The following is a 13,942-nucleotide window of genomic DNA, read 5'->3' as shown; positions in this document are numbered from 1 at the left end:
GATAGGGGAGAACCAGTGGATGTGTTGTATCTGGACTTTCAGAAGGCTTTCGACAAGGTCCCACATAAGAGATTAGTATACAAACTTAAAGCACACGGTATTGGGGGTTCAGTATTGATGTGGATAGAGAACTGGCTGGCAAACAGGAAGCAAAGAGTAGGAGTAAACGGGTCCGTTTCACAATGGCAGGCAGTGACTAGTGGGGTACCGCAAGGCTCAGTGCTGGGACCCCAGCTATTTACAATTTATATTAATGATCTGGATGAGGGAATTGAAGGCAACATCTCCAAGTTTGCGGATGACACTAAGCTGGGGGGCAGTGTTAGCTGTGAGGAGGATGCTAGGAGACTGCAAGGTGACTTGGATAGGCTGGGTGAGTGGGCAAATGTTTGGCAGATGCAGTGTAATGTGGATAAATGTGAGGTTATCCATTTTGGTGGCAAGAACAGGAAAGCAGACTATTATCTAAATGGTGGCCGATTAGGAAAAGGGGAGATGCAGTGAGACCTGGGTGTCATGGTACACCAGTCATTGAAAGTAGGCATGCAGGTGCAGCAGGCAGTGAAGAAAGCGAATGGTATGTTAGCTTTCATAGCAAAAGGATTTGAGTATAGGAGTAGGGAGGTTCTACTGTAGTTGTACAGGGTCTTGGTGAGACCACACCTGGAGTATTGCGTACAGTTTTGGTCTCCAAATCTGAGGAAGGACATTATAGCCATAGAGGGAGTGCAGAGAAGGTTCACCAGACTGATTCCTGGGATGTCAGGACTTTCATATGAAGAAAGACTGGATAGACTTGGCTTATACTCGCTAGAATTTAGGAGATTGAGAGGGGATCTTATAGAAACGTACAAAATTCTTATGGGGTTGGGCAGGCTAGATGCAGGAAGATTGTTCCCTATGTTGGGGAAGTCCAGGACAAGGGGTCACAGCTTAAGGATAAGGGGGAAATCCTTTAGGACCGAGATGAGAAGAAACTTTTTCACACAGAGAGTGGTGAATCTCTGGAACTCTCTGCCACAGAGGGTAGTTGAGGCCAGTTCATTGGCTATATTTAAGAGGGAGTTAGATGTGGCCCTTGTGGCTAAAGGGATCAGGGGGTATGGAGAGAAGGCAGGTACGGGATACTGAGTTGGATGATCAGCCATGATCATATTGAATGGTGGTGCAGGCTCGAAGGGCCGAATGGCCTACTCCTGCACCTATTTTCTATGTATCTATGTATAAGAGGGAAGTCTTTTAGGACCGAGATGAGAAAATCATTTTTTACACAGAGAGCGGTGAATCTGTGGAATTCTCTGCCACAGAAGGTAGTTGAGGCCAGTTCATTGGCTATATTTAAGAGGGAGTTAGATGTGGCCCTTGTGGCTAAAGGGATCAGGGGTTATGGAGAGACGGCAGGGATGGGATACTGAGTTGGATGATCAGCCATGATCATATCGAATGGCGGTGCAGGCTCAAAGGGCCGAATGGCCTACTCCTGCACCTATTTTATATGTTTCTATGTTTCTATGAAGAGTTACAATAGAATGAATTAGAACAAAATTCACTTAATTTTAAATAGGAGTAAAGGAATTTTAACAAATGTAGAATAGTTTATTGATGTCTGATTTGCATCAAAAATGTTTCAACTTCTGTTGCCTCTGTCCAATTTGCCGACTGAAGCTAAAGAGACAAACATTCAGTGTTGGAAGCAAAGATATCAGCAGAGATCATCCCCAGCGTATGAAACACCCTACTCGTGTATAGCCCAACACATGAACAAGTGCTTGTGAGACCAGTGGTGTGCTGGTTGCTGCCGGTATCTTCTGCTGCATGGGAACTCGGTTCACAGCTGCATTTCCGATGTGAACTAGACATAGTCATACAGCATGGAAATAGGCCCTTTGGTCCCACATGCCCATGCCTAACAATGTGCCCCATCTACATTAGTCCCACATGCCCACATTTGACCCCTATCCCTCTAAACCGTTCCTATCCAGGTACCTGTCCAAATATCTCTCAAATTATATTAGAATTGTAGGGTTATGGACAGTTCACGGGAATGGAACCTTGCCGTAATCCAGAGATGACCTCAAGACAATAACACTGAAAATAATGATTGCACTAGCCAGCTCATTACATTTATTGTCCTGTTTTATGATATATACTTTTACAATCACAACAAGATGAAACTCAACCACAATATTTTACATCCTACACATCTATGCATTTTACCTATAATCAGTAAACAAGCACTCAAGGGCTTCTTACAATTCTAGTTATACCTATTTCCAAGGGTGTACATAGAGTGTATGAATATGTTAAATTTGTACACTTTTTAAAAAATCTGCTGGAAATCAGATGAAGGAGGGATAATGAAGTAGTGGGGCATTGTATTGCCGAGCCATCATGCACTCCAATAGTATTTTGCAACAGCAGGATAATTTGATGCAGATTGAATCACAACAGAATATTTGAGAAACTGTAAAAAAGGGTCAAACATTTTTCCAGCTTCATTGGAACGAAAATTAGGGTAATAATTAATTTGATTGCCATCTACTTTGGAATTTATTTTACTTAGAAATGTTCACTATACATTTAAGTTAAATTGCTATGATTAGCTGGATTTTTATACATGAAAAATATCCTGAACATGAGCTGGTCTGATTTCAAATTAATTAATGAAAGAAAGAAAATATCTATTTTCTTACATAAGTTATGAAGGTTCAAACAATCATGAAAATTATTAATCTATCAGTGAACTAAAAATCACTTCTCATAAATAAAGAGAAAGCAACATAGTACACAGCTGAATAAATGTAAAAAACTCTCCATTTTCCAAATTTACATCAATATTAATAGCTTTCGTTTGGGATGCATACTGGATTCAAATTTATGAATGACGTACAAAATCAGCTGCCATCTCAATTTCCATTAAAATTGGAATTAATTACCTGTGAAAAAAATAAGATTAGTGGTGAGTGAATTTGGAAACACATCTTGTAACGTGCTTCATCTTTTACAAATTAATCTGCTACATGAGGAAGGATTTAGGAAGTTCCATTTATAAAGCATCAATAAAATACTTTTGTAATGTATAGAAATACATAAACCAATTTACACACAGCCAATGTTCTCAATTGGATAATCTGATGACTTGCGATGTTGGTTGAGTGTATTGGATCAGAACACAGAAGCACTAAATTTCCATTTCAATAAATATTCCCTTGTAGTGCAGCACTCTCTCTCTCTTTCTCTCTCTGCTGCCATGAAACCTAACCTTGACTTAGAGACACGACTGGAAACTTTGATACGTGGGCAAAACAAGTACATGGTAGGGTGCAGAGCGGCACATTAATGCTGCTCCTTCACAGCGCCAGAGACCTGGGTTCAATCCTGACCTCAGGTACTGTCATTGTGGAGCATGCACCATATCCCTGGTATCACATGGGCTTCTTCTGGGTGCACGGTTTCCTTCCACATCGCAAAGAAGTGCGGGTTTGTAGGTTAATTAGCCTCCGTAACTTGCCCCTAGTATGTAGGGAGTGGATGAGAATGAGGAATAACAGAAACTAGTGTGAACGGTTGATAGCTGATCAGCATGCACTCAGTGGGCCGAAAGGCCTGTTTCTGTGCTGCATCTCCACAGGTATAGAGCCAGAGTAATTGAACACAGAAGCATACCCTTCGACCAAATTTGTCCATACCGACCAATATGCCCCATCTTATTTAACTGTTTATGGCCCATATCGCTCGAAACCTTTCCAATCCATGTACCTGTCCAAGTGTTTTTTAAATGTTGTTATAGTACCTGCCTCAACTATTTCCTCTGAAAACTCGTTCCATATACCCACCACCTTCTGATTAAAAACGTTGCTCCACAGATTCCTATTAAATCTTGCCCCTCTAACCTGAAACCTGTGTCCTTTGGTTCTTGATTCTCCTTCCTTTGGGTAATAGAAACATAGAAACACAGAAAATAGGTGCAGGAGTAGGCCATTCGGCTCTTCGAGCCTGCACCGCCATTCAATATGATCATGGCTGATCATCCAACTCGGTATCCTGTACCTGCCTTCTCCCCATACCCCCTGATCCCACTAGCCACAAGGGCCACATCTAACTCCCTCTTAAATATAGCCAATGAACTGTCCTCAACTACCTACTGTGGCAGAGAATTCCACAGATTCACCACTCTCTGTGTAAAAAATGATTTTCTCATCTCTGTCCTAAAAGACCTTCCCCTTATCCTTAAACTGTGACCCCTTGTTCTGGACTTCCCCAACATCGGGAACAATCTTCCCGCATCTAGCCTGTCCAACCCCTTAAGAACCCCTTTAATAAAATCTGTGCATTCACCCTATCTATTCCCCTCATTATTTCATGCACCTCAAAAAGATCACCCCTCAGCCCCCTGTGCTCCAAAGAATAAGGTCCTAGCCTCCCCAACCTTTACCCATAGCTCAGGCCGTCGAGTCCTGGTAACATCCTTGTAAATCATCTCTGCACTCTTTGCACCTTAATGATATCCTTCCTATAGCAAGGTGACCAAAACTGAACATAATACTCCAAAAGTGGTCTTACCAATGCCTTGTACAACTATAACATAACTTCCCTTCTATTATGCTCAATTCTCTGACTGATGGAGTCCAATGAAACATAAGGCTTTTCTACCACCCTATCCACTTGTGACACCACCTTCAGGGAACCATATACCTGTGCTCATAGATCCCTCCGCTCTAAAAATCAAAAGGGATAAGATCTAAATTATCCATCATACACATCTGTGCATCTGATCCTGTGATTGTGAAAGATACATTGGATGAAAAATCAGAAGCGATTGTTCCTTGACCAATGTTCTATACTTCCCATAATAAATAATCTACCAGGTAAATTACACCCTCTTGATCGCAAACTACTACAAAGTGTGGAAAGAACCGAAAACAGGAGTGTACATAAAAGAAACACATCAGTGGACGCCATCGTCCCCCCGTCTCCCAATCATCTTTTAGCTGGTGCCTCTCGGGAAAGTGGTCTAAAGGCAGGCCATCCACTTCAGCACTTAAACAAATCATCATAAGCAATTAAAAGAACAAAGGGGCGCACCGTCATAAATAACCGGAGTTACTTCCAGCTTTAATCACATTCTAACATGGATTTTAAAAATATTTTTCAAACTAGTATAATAATAAAAATAATATGTCCGGTGATATTCATTAATGACTGGATGTTGTATATTATCCAGTCGTTTATTTATGGGTAGTGTAAGGGTGGTTATTCAATGAAATGAATAGAATTTTAGCAGGTGTGTATAGAGTGATATAGAATGGATTACTGTAGAAAATGAACGCTTCTGACGTATAGGAAAATATTCCTATGAACAGTTCTCAGGAATTAAACCCTTATGGAACCCAGCGTCTGCCGGTACACAAAAAAATTAACACAACCCTCATAAAGATTAAGAGTGTAATTCTGATTTCACAGAGTAATTGAAACAAGGCATATGATATTAATGTGGTACCCAAGTGTGCTGCCCCATCCTTTGCAGTGCAAAACAAATTGCTCGTGATATGAGGCAACGGGAAATATCAGGTAGAAAAGGTCAAGAGGAATGCAATGGACTTCTTCCAATCCATTAAACCTTTTATTCTTGTTTGACTATCTCAATTATACTCTCATGTCACCCTGCAAGTGAGGGATGTTAATGGATAGAATGTCATACTGACAGAGAGAGCTCAGAGATTCCAAAAGATTTCATACTAAGCAAGGCTAAAATGTTATAATTTTTAAAGGCTTCCTTAGATTTGCATTCTTGACTGAAACGTAAATGAGGTTCACAAGTAAATTCTCAGAGCCCAGCAGTTAAACATATTTAGTCAATGCTTTATCGACAGGCTTCTTTGCTACCTTTGATTTAATCATGTTTGTGTAATGCCAGGTTCAACAAAAATTACAGCATTGATTTCAACAATAACATCAAATCATTGGCACACTTTGCTGATAATGCTCATCATGACAAAGGCCATGCTGCATTTTACTGAGACATTTCAGGTACCCTCAACCCAAAATGGAAATGACATTAATATAATGAGAGAGGGTTGACATGGGAAGAGGTAGGGAGGGAGGAAAAGAGAAGGTCAGGACAAGGGTGAAAAGCAAAGAAGGGGCAAGGGAAAGAGAGAGAGATTCCCTTTCTCAATAACCTTTCGTTTTGACATCCGCACATTTGGCAAAATTATTGCTGTGCCTTGAGTGACCGGACCCATCAGGACTCCAAAGTTTCAATTAGATCCCCACTTATTCTTCCAAACATGCAAATTTAAACTTTGTTTTTCTCCATATATTATCCTATCATCCTGAGAAGCATTTTCACAAACCTTTGCTGCACTTCCTTCAGAGCAAAAAGAATTTTCAGAAGAGGACAAAACCACAAACAATTTTCAGAAGAGGACAAAACCACAAACAATATTCAAAATGTGGTACATCCTATCCCAGCTTTTGCACTCATATCTTCTCACTGTTAAGGGGCTGTCCCACTGTGGTGACCTAATTGGAGAGTTTAGAAGCGTTTAGGAAAGTTTGAAAAAGTATCATGTTGAAGACCTCCTTCGACTATGTAGAAGACCTCCTTTGACTATGTTGAAGACTAGCTTCAACTAGCTTTGGGAAAATTGAACACCGAATAATGAAGAGTGAAGGGGCTGTCCCATTTGGGCGACCTAATCCACGAGTTAAGAAAAGTGTCTTTAACCTTCAAGCTCGAGGCACTCGCCTGGAAAGCCTCGAGCTGAATCGACCGTCTGCGTTGAAACCGCGAGTTGGATCGACCGACTGCACACACACACACACACAAACACATCGCAAAGGCGGGGGTCAGGGAAAGCGGGGGAACGCTGTCTGAAATTCACACCCACGATGAAGAGGAAGGTAAAACGGCTGCATAGTAACGGTAAGTCCTTTAGAGAGCGCGGAGGGGGGAGAAGGGGAGGGGAGAATGGGAAGGGAGAAGGGGAGGGGAGAATGGGGAGTGGAGAATGGGGGGGAGACACTTTAAAGAAGCATAATAAAGTTTAGCGGGCATTTTACCTACCGGTAGGTCTTCCTTGGTCCTGAAAACCCCAATGAGCCAATCAAAATGCCTGGTCAGCGAAGGAGATTGCCTGCGGCTGCCCTCGACTACCTGTAACTAAATAGCGACCCTACTCCACTGCACTACGAGTTAAAAAGAGCCATGAAGACCAAATTTTACTCGCGGGAAATTTTTCAACATGCTGAAAAAATTTCCGCAAGATGACCTCCTTTGATCTCCTTCGACCTCCCTTCGATTACGTTGAAGACTATTGAAGTGGGCGCATGTGCGGGGCTTTTCCAGAGTGGGCACATGTGCGGGGTTTTCGGGCGGGGAAGGCCTGCGGAATCAGCCATGTTTTTCCAGACGTTTTTAAAGCTATGTATTACAGAAATTAGTTGCTTAAAGCTTAAATACAGTTTAAGTAAATTACGAGTAGTGTAAAAGTTTAATTTGCCTCACAACAATTTAATCAACTCATTTCGGTAGTTATGCAGTGTGACATCGGGATGGAGAAACTATTGAAACCACAACGCTTGGATCTGGATCCCAACTCGCCTGCTGCTGCAATGGAATGGATGCACTGGCTTCGTACACTAAATAACTTATTTGATGAGTGTGGCAATGATGAACCAGACAGATTCAGGACATTAATAAGCTCTGTCTCTTTTGATGTATATGATTACATAGAGGAATGTACAACATGACTCTGCTATTGATGTACTAAGCAGACTCTTCGTTAAGACACCAAACATGATATTCGCTCGACACCTCCTTGCTACTCGGAAACAAAAACCTGGTGAGTCACTTGATGAATTTTTACAAGAACTTCAAAGACTTAGTAAAGACTGTGCCTTCAAAACAGTTACGGCTCATCAATATCGACAGGAACCTATTCGAGACTCTTTTATCAATGGTTTGGCATCGCCTTTAATACGACAGAGACTATTAGAAAACAAAACCTTGGATTTATAGTCAGCTTACAATCAAACTTACTCATTAGACTTGGCTCAGAAAAATTCAGATGCTTATGGCTCATCTAATGTGTATTCTGCTGCAACTACTACAAAATAATCTCACCCAAGTACTAATATGGAGACCTCGAGTACGCGGGGACTACTCTCGAGCATGAAGGAGAGTTACAAAGACCACCTAGGACCTCGTGTCGACCATGCTGTGAGTATGAGTCGAGGGCAAACTCTTCTGAACTTGTGGATTAAGTCACCGCAGTGGGACAGCCCCTTTAGACTTTCTTAACAGCCTTCTGCAGGTTCATGCTCACTTTTATCAATACGTGTACATGCACTCCTTGTTGCACCTCCCCATTTCCTAATTTGTCCCCATTCAGATAATAATACAAGTTCCTGTTTTGCCACAGACAAAGATAAACTCTGAAGGAGAGAGAGGTGTGGAAAGGGTAAAAGTGGAAGATAGGGAGAACGACGGAGAGATGGGAGGGGGGGGGGGGGTGGGGTTTAGTGGGAATGGAAAGAAAGTGGCAGTAGATGGGCTAAAGGAAGGAAAGAATAATGAGAATTGCAAGGGCAAAATGAGGAAAGTGAGGAAACATATAAAAGTGGACAGAAGCAATAAGGGTGTAGATGGGGAGGAATGTACAAGGGATGGGGAGGAGGGGTAGATATTGCACAAGAGGAAATGAGAGATGGAATGGGGAGGAACAACATGAGCTTTGAGGAAGATATATCCAGCAGATGTGGAATGAACAAGGAAAGGAACAAGGGCAGAGAGAAATTAGTAGGAGGAATAAGGATCAAGGATCATGTGGGGTTAAATGGAGAGACCAATGAAAGGGAGCAGGTGGAGGGGCAATAAGGGTAAGGTGGACAAGTAGGAATGAAGAGGATAGTTAAAGTGGGTCAAGAGCTAACGATAAACACCACAAGCTGGAGTAACTCAGAGGGACAGGCAGTATCGCTGGAGAGAAGGAATGGGTGATGTTTCAGGTCGAGACCCTTCTTCTTCAGAAGTGTCTGAAGAAGGGTCTTGACCGAAAATGTCATCCATTCCTTCTCTCCAGAGATGCTGCCTGTCCCGCTGAGTTACTCCAGCTTTTTATGTCTATCTTTGCTTTAAGCCGGCATCTGCAGTTCCTTCCTACACATGTCAAGGAAAGGAAAGAGAGGATAGGAAGGGATGGGGGAAAGATGAAGGACAAGGGGAGTGAATGAGGGGGAGGGATGTGAAGAGCGTGGACAGAAAAGGGGCAGGTGCAGGAATATGGATTCAGTGGAGAGAGAGAGATAAAAGAGATGAGGAAAAGTATATGAGCTAAGGAGGAAAGGGACTGGGTGAGAGAATGAAGGAAGGGATGAGGGACCAACATAAGAAGAAGGGGAGGAGTTGTTGGAGGGGTAAGGGGAGAGAAGCAGTGAGAAAAGACAGACAGGATGGAGAGGGGAGAAAAAGAGAGGAGAACCTGCTTATCAATGGCTCATTGATAAGCAGGAATAAGATAATAATCGTGCAGTCTTCTGCAATCCTTTTTTTACTTTACTGATTGAAAGCAAGGATGTCAAGAATAAGCAATTCAAGCTCCTGACCCATATATTTCCACTGTGAAAGATGCAATGTCAGCTCTCCAGGCAACATTCCCGCACTTTGATTTTATTTCAGAGCTAATCTGCTTCACCTAAAGCAACACTAGATGGGTTTCACAGTATGTTCCAGCACGTCACAATGTACTCACCAGTAATACCCAATTTCAGATTGGATTTTTGTTTAAATTCACTTTTCAAATCAAACAGCACTCTTACCAATTAATGTGGATCACTGATCTGTGTTCATCAGAAATATCTGTTGCCATAGTTACAAGGAATACTGCAGAGGAAAATCCAATGAAGCACTATAAAAATTTAACATCACTCAGATGGATTTAAATACCAATAAAGATAGGATCCAAAATTACATTTGATTTTACAAAATCACTCAAAGGATGGATTCTTATTCAAATTATTATAACTTAAATCTTGGCATAAATATGAAAAATATAAAGTGGAAGCCTTCTTCTGCAAAAGTTCTAGAAAAGGTTTTCCAAAGGACAATTGAGAAAAGGCAATCAATTATTTATTTAATTTACTTTGTCAGGATTCAAGTTTATTAAAGGCTCTCACTTGAAGATTCATGTACCATTCAGAATAACTCTTCAGAATGCACTGCAACTTGGGAAAAGTATCAACAATAAGCCACAAATAGTAGGAAGAGTAGCCCATGTGACCCAACAAGTCTGTCCTGTAACTCTGTTTATTGTGGATTATCTATTCCAGGAGTCAACTGCTCTTCTTGTGGGAGGGCAACGCAGGGTGCAGCTGCTGCCTTACAGCCCCAGAGACCCGGGTTCGATCATGACTACAGGTGCTGTCTGTACGGAGTTTGTACATTCTCCCTGTGACTGCGTGGGCTCTCTACGGGTGCTCCAGTTTCCACCCACACTCCAAAGATGTACAGGTTTGTGGGATAATTGGCTTCAGTAAAAATTATGAAATGTCCCTACTGTGTGGGATAGTTCTAGTGTATAGGGTGATCGCTCGTCAGTGCATATTCAGTGGGCCGAATGGCCTGTTTCCACGTTGTATCTCCAAAAGTCGAAAGGTCCAATTCACCAATCTTTTAAACATTCATCTACTTTCTCGCTAAATACCTCCAATGATTTATTTTCCACGACACTGTAGAGTAGAATTTTACCATGTGGATACATAAAACAGCTTCAGTAATGTCAGCATAAGCTGCGAAATATCAGATAAAAAGATCCCTTGCAACACAATGATTGTGCAAAGTATAACTCTATACATAGCTGCTCAGGAAATGATACAGCCATGTCTGCATGCAGCAAGACAGACATCATTTAAGCATCATGGCTTGAGAAATTTCAAATAACATATGAGCCACAAGCGCCAGATAATAAAGCATCCCCACCAAGAGAAAATTGAACTGCCTACCTTTGATGTTCAATAGCATAATCATTATCAAGTCCAATCCTTCACCTTTGATCAAAAATTTAACTGAACCATTCATAAAAAAATATCAAGGCTACAAAGGCAGATTAAGGGCTGCATATCCGTTGACCATGAACACCGATGTCAGTCTTACTATACCCACGATTGTGCAGTCAGACAGAGTTCCAATGCCATCTCTAAATTGGCTGATGATTTTGCCGTCATTGAACGAATAACAGGTGAACGTGAGTCAGAGTATTGGCGAGAGATTGAAAATCTGATTGAATGGCACTAGACAACAATTTTGCTCTCAATGTGTGCAAGATCAAGGAGCTGATTGTTGACTTTAGACAGGGAAAGCCAAGGATCCACACACCCATCTTAATTGACAGGTTAGCAGTGGAGGAAGGCAACAAGTTCAAGTTCCTGGCTGTATCATATCTCTGAAGATTTGACTGGGCCCAGTACATTGATGCAATCATAAAGAAAGTACATCAACACCTCTATTTCCCAACTAGATTGAGGAGATTTGGCATGTCGACAAGTATTTCCTTGAACTTCTACAGGTGTGTGGTAGAGAAAAGATTAACTAGTTTCATCACAGCCTGGTTTGGCAACTCGAATGTACAAGACATGATTCATAAGTTTCAACGTTCAAGGCATGATAACCGTATGTAATGATAACAACATGTAACCGTAGCAAAGATGGTTGACAAAAATTGCAGCAGGATCTTAATCTGTTGGGCAGGTGGGCTGAGAAATGGTTCATGGAGTTTAATACAAAAAGTGTAAAGGGCTGTATTTTAGGAAGTCTAACAGGACCTACATAATGAATGGCAGGGCTCTGGGGAGTGTTGCAGAGCAGAGGGATCTAGGAGTGCAGGTACATAGTTCCTTGAAAGTGGCATCACAGTTAGATATTGTGGTCAAGATGACTTCTGGTACATTGGCATGCATCAGTCAGAGTATTGCGTACAGCAATTCAGAGGTTATGTTACAGTTGGACAAACATTGGTGAGGTCATGCTTGGAATATTGTGTTCAGCTTTGGTCACCATGTTATAGAAAATATGTTATAAAAGGCTTACGATGGAAAGTGTGAAGAGAATTTTTACGAGGATGAACCCAGGGCTTGAGGGCCTGAGCTATATAGAGAGGTTGAGCAGACTAGGACTTTATTCCTTGGAGCACAGGAGGATGAGGGAAAATGTTATAGGTGTGTATAAGATCATGAGATGTATAGATAGAGTAAATGCACAGAGTATTTTACCCAGGGTAGGGGAATCAAAAACCAAAGGAACAGGTTGAAGGTGAGAGGGGAAAAAATTATAGGAACTTGAAGAATAACCTTTTTCACACAGAGGATGGTGGGTATAGGGAACAGGCTGCCAGAGGAGGTACTTGAGGCAGGTACTACACAACACTTAAAAAAACATTTGGACAGGTACATGGATAGGACACATTTAGAAGGATATGGGCCAAACACAGGCAGATGGGACTAGTGGAGATGGGCCAATGTGGTCGGTGTGGGCAAGTTGGGCCAAAGGGCTTTTTTCCACACTCTATGACTTTATGACTATGATTCTATGATCCAGAACCAAAGGAGATTCCAGAGAGCGATAGACCGTGCCTGATCCATCACAGGTACTGACCACCCCACCATTGAGAGTATCTATAGGTGGCACTGCCTGAAAAAGGCAGCCAATATAATCAAAGACCCACAATATCCTGGCCATGCTCTAATTTCACCCCTACCTGGGTGTAGGTGCTACAGGAGTCTGAAAACTCAGACCACCAGGTTCAAGAATAGCTTGTTCTCAAAACCATCAGGCTCTTGAACACGATGAACTATGAACTCAACTATGAACTCAACTATGAACTAAGTTTCATTACACTAACAAATTCAGGGCTTTTTGTATAAGTTCAGGGATGATTAATTTATTGATATAATACAAAATGATGATGTCTATTGTATTTACAGGCCAGTTAAGCTACTGCAAGTAAGAATTTAATTGTTCCATTGTTAGTGCATATGACAATGAAACACTCTCGACTTAACTCCCTTGGTTTGCAGACAACTCACATTTCAACATCCCTACAATCCTCCCCCTCTCTGCACGGCATATTAGAAGTGTAATTAAATGTTGCTTGGAGGGATGCTGTGCCAATAACACTCCACATCATCCAGGATAAACAGACCTAAATATTTATTTCCTCCACCATCGGTGTACTGAGGCTGTTATGTGCACCATCTACAAAGTGAACAGAAGTTGTCTGCGTAAGCTACTCTGATAGCATCGCCCAAACATGTGATCCCAAAGCCGAGGGTGGAAGATATAACGGAATCCCCCATTACCTCCCACCCACAACCATCTCCAAGTTCCTTCCAAGTTGCAAGCCATCTGAACCTAGAAATATATTGCCACTTGTTCATCAACCCAGGGTCTAAATCCTGGAATCCCCCACTAACATTGTAGGAGTAGCTTCACCAAAGGGAATTGATGACAGGCCACCAACATCCTCATGGCATTTAGGGCTGCCGGGTCCAAACATCAGAAATTGCTAACCCTAAATCTTCTAACCTCTCTTAAGACATTTTTTTCACCCTTTTTTGACCCATCTTTTGATCAACATTTAATATTTTTCTTGCCTTGTGTCAACTTTTATCACATCTAGCTCTTGGTAAAGTGTCTCATGACATAACATAAATGTGGTGATGGTTGTGATTGTGATCATTGCTGTTGTGTGGTGATTGCATTGGAGGCCGTCTAAAGGAGACATAGCTATAAAACAAGAACAGTTCATTTAAAACTGATATGCATAGAAATGTCTGTATGGGCCTGTCCTACTTAGGCTAATTTTTCAGGCGACTGTCGGCATCAACCTGCAACTGGAATGACGACTGTCAGAGAGAGAGACAGACACACACACACACACACACA

Source organism: Amblyraja radiata, chromosome 10, assembly GCF_010909765.2.
Source record: "Amblyraja radiata isolate CabotCenter1 chromosome 10, sAmbRad1.1.pri, whole genome shotgun sequence".
Lineage (NCBI taxonomy): Eukaryota > Metazoa > Chordata > Chondrichthyes > Rajiformes > Rajidae > Amblyraja > Amblyraja radiata.
Note: the sequence above shows the minus strand (reverse complement) of the source record.